This window comes from Microtus ochrogaster, unplaced genomic scaffold (assembly GCF_000317375.1).
Source record: "Microtus ochrogaster isolate Prairie Vole_2 unplaced genomic scaffold, MicOch1.0 UNK17, whole genome shotgun sequence".
Taxonomy (NCBI): Eukaryota; Metazoa; Chordata; class Mammalia; order Rodentia; family Cricetidae; genus Microtus; species Microtus ochrogaster.
In genome coordinates this window covers 5,879,791-5,882,515 of record NW_004949115.1, presented here as the reverse complement: position 1 = coordinate 5,882,515, position 2,725 = coordinate 5,879,791, and the positions used below count along the sequence as shown (strand labels likewise).

The following is a 2,725-nucleotide window of genomic DNA, read 5'->3' as shown; positions in this document are numbered from 1 at the left end:
GTGAGGTTTCAGAGCTTCCAGAAGCTGCCCCAATGGGGAGGCCAGGGGAACTGTTTTAGAAGGCTTAGCACCCATGGCTAGAACAGTGGAACTATCCGCAGAAGGCACCGGAGGTGCCTCGAACACAGCAGCTCTAATTACAGGCGTCCGTGCAATGAGAGGGCCGTGCTATTAGCCCAACTGACCCGAACCTAGCTTCCGACGGGAACCAATCCCGGCTAGGAGGAAACAGTTAAGCTTTTGGGGGGCTGCCCATGCAGCCGAGAGGCGCTCGTTCCGTAGCAAGCCCGTAAAGAGGACAGAAAAAGATCAGAAAAAGAGGGGTGAGAACTGGAAGCACCAAACTTCCAGGCGCAGACCGAAACAGGTTCTAGCCGAGGGTGGAAGGCTGGGGGGAGGGGGGAGGAGTCGGCAACCTTACCCAGGACGCTCCAAAGAGAGCCGGGAGCTCTCTGGGTAATAAAAGGAAGGCGATCCAACCCAGGTGAACTCACGAATTAGTTGCTGTTGGTTACAGATGGCCGCGTTGAACACGTGGGGGTGGTCACAGGTTGTCGGTCCTGACCTTGTCCCGGTGAGGCCCCGAGCTCCAGGAGGCGCCAGAAAGCCCAGAGTCAAGGCCTCAGGCACCAGGACGGAAAGGTTCCCGAGTCGACAACGGCACCAATTGTTATTCTTGTTTCTGCCTTTCTTGTCTGTGGGGTTAGAGAGTGGAGACATTATGAGAGACACATGGCGGTGCGGGGTTAGGAAGGAGACACAGACACGCGGCGGTCCCACGTGGGTGCACTTTAATGGGGGAGGGGTATCAAGAAGGGACAGGTGTGCGGAGACGAAAGGAGAGAGGGAAAGAGAGGGAGAGAGAGAGGGGGCTCGTGGCGATCCCCACTTTTAACGGGGAATGCAAGGGCGTCTGGGAGAAATGCCCTGTGCCTTTGCGGCTTCCAGTCCAGGGGGATGCTGGGAGCTGTAGTTTTCAAAAGGAACAACAGTAGGAAAAAAAACCTGGTTCAGGAGTCTCATCAGGGCACCAATGAAATGGATTTACTGTGGGTGCCTGGGACTGCTGGGTTGAGACCATGCGTGGCAGGTCCCCAAACGAAGGTGGCTGGTCCCCAGCCATGTGGCAGCTGGCTGGTCCCTGGCGAGCGGTGTGGGCAGGCGGCAGGTGGGAGGCACAGATGCTGCAAGTCTCCAGGACTGCTGGGGACCTGAAAGCAGCCAGCAACAGCAGCTGCTCTGGCCCAGATGACACCATGGCAGCCCAGATGACAGTGGCAGCACAGCCCTTGGATGCCAACATGGCCACAGGATATGGCTAGACTCTGGGTATCCATGTGGCTTTTGGTGGCACCATGGGCTACAGACATCACAGACTCTGATTTTGGTCCCAGGCAGCAGCCTAGGCTCAGATGTCTCCGTGGCCCCAGGAGGCAGTGTAGGCCACCTAGATCATCATGGCCCCTGCATCAGAGTAGCCCTAGGACACCAACATGGCCCCAGGTGGCATCCCAGAACCCTGACATCAGTATGGCCTTCGATAGTACCTGGAGCCACGGCCATCGACTTAGATCCTGACTGCAGTAGGGCCACAGGTACAGACAGGGCCCTTGGCAGCAATCCTGACCTGGATGCCACCATGGCCCCAGGTGGCAGCATAGGCTCTCAGGTTCCAGCATGGTCTGGACTTAGATGTCACCTCGGCCTGAGGTGTCAGCGCAGGCCACTCTGATCAGTAAGACTCCAGAGACAATGTAGCACTTGGATACCAACATGGCTCCAGGTGGCAGACCAGACCCCTAGCATCAGCAAGGCCCTCAATGATATCATGAACCACAGACATCCACACAGACCCTTGCTGCTATAAGGCCACAGACCGAGTCATGGCCCTCAGCTGCAGCCTGGGTCTGCATGCCACCATGGCACACTGTGGCAGTTCAGGCCACTCAGATCTGTATGGCCCCATAGCCTCAGATTCTCACCTGGCTTTAGGTGACAGCCCAGACCCCAGGCATTTGCTTGGCCTTTGGTGGTATCAGAAGTCATGGATATCAACACAGACCCTGGCTGTAGGAATGCCACATACCCAAACATGGCCCTTCATCACAGCCTGGGCCTGGATGTCACCATGGTCCAGGGTGGCAGCACAGGCCCCAATGGAAGCGTGGCTCTAGAAGACCAATATGGACTTGCATGTTTGACCAGATCCAGTCATCTGCCCAGCCTTTAGTGGTTACTAAAGCCATAGACATTAACACAGACCCTGGGTGTTACAGTGCCATAGACATGGACACCCCCCCCCCCGCCAGCAGCAGCCCAGGCCCAGATGTCATCGTGCCTCCCAGTGGTAGCACAGACTACACAGATCAATGTGGCCACGGTAGCAGCATAGCCCTTGGACGTCAAAATGGCTACAGATGGTATCCCACACCCCAGGTATCCCCATGGCTTTGGTGGCAACATGGGTCATGAATATCAACATGGACCCTGGCTATCAGTGAGGCAGATATGGCTGTAGGCATCAGCTCAGGCCTGGGCATCACCCTGGTCCCAGGTGGCAAGGAGGCTGCCAACATCAGCTCATTCCTCACTGCCCTCCCTCTTCAGACCTGCCTCTTACCATAGCACATGAACCACTCTGCTCTTTCTCTCTCGTTTCTCCACCATATACTTGCTCATCATATTGCCACCCAACCGCCCAGTACCTGCATGAGGATGCTTCAGG

The 2,725-nt window shown here is 56.6% G+C and overlaps 2 long non-coding RNA genes across 3 annotated transcripts in view; both read right to left on the bottom strand.

Moving 5' to 3' along the window:
* The window catches only part of LOC113458383, a 2,030-nt gene extending 1,462 nt beyond the window's left edge, over positions 1 to 568 (bottom strand). For both annotated transcript variants that reach the window (XR_003378764.1, XR_003378765.1), the window contains exon 1: positions 495 to 568. This is a non-coding gene — a long non-coding RNA (uncharacterized LOC113458383). The remainder of the gene's footprint in view (positions 1 to 494) is intronic.
* Positions 569 to 643: 75 nt separating this feature from the next.
* LOC106144350 overlaps positions 644 to 2,725 on the bottom strand; it is a 32,720-nt gene continuing 30,638 nt past the window's right edge. Inside the window, exon 10 of the long non-coding RNA XR_001229416.2 lies at positions 644 to 695. This is a non-coding gene — a long non-coding RNA (uncharacterized LOC106144350). The remainder of the gene's footprint in view (positions 696 to 2,725) is intronic.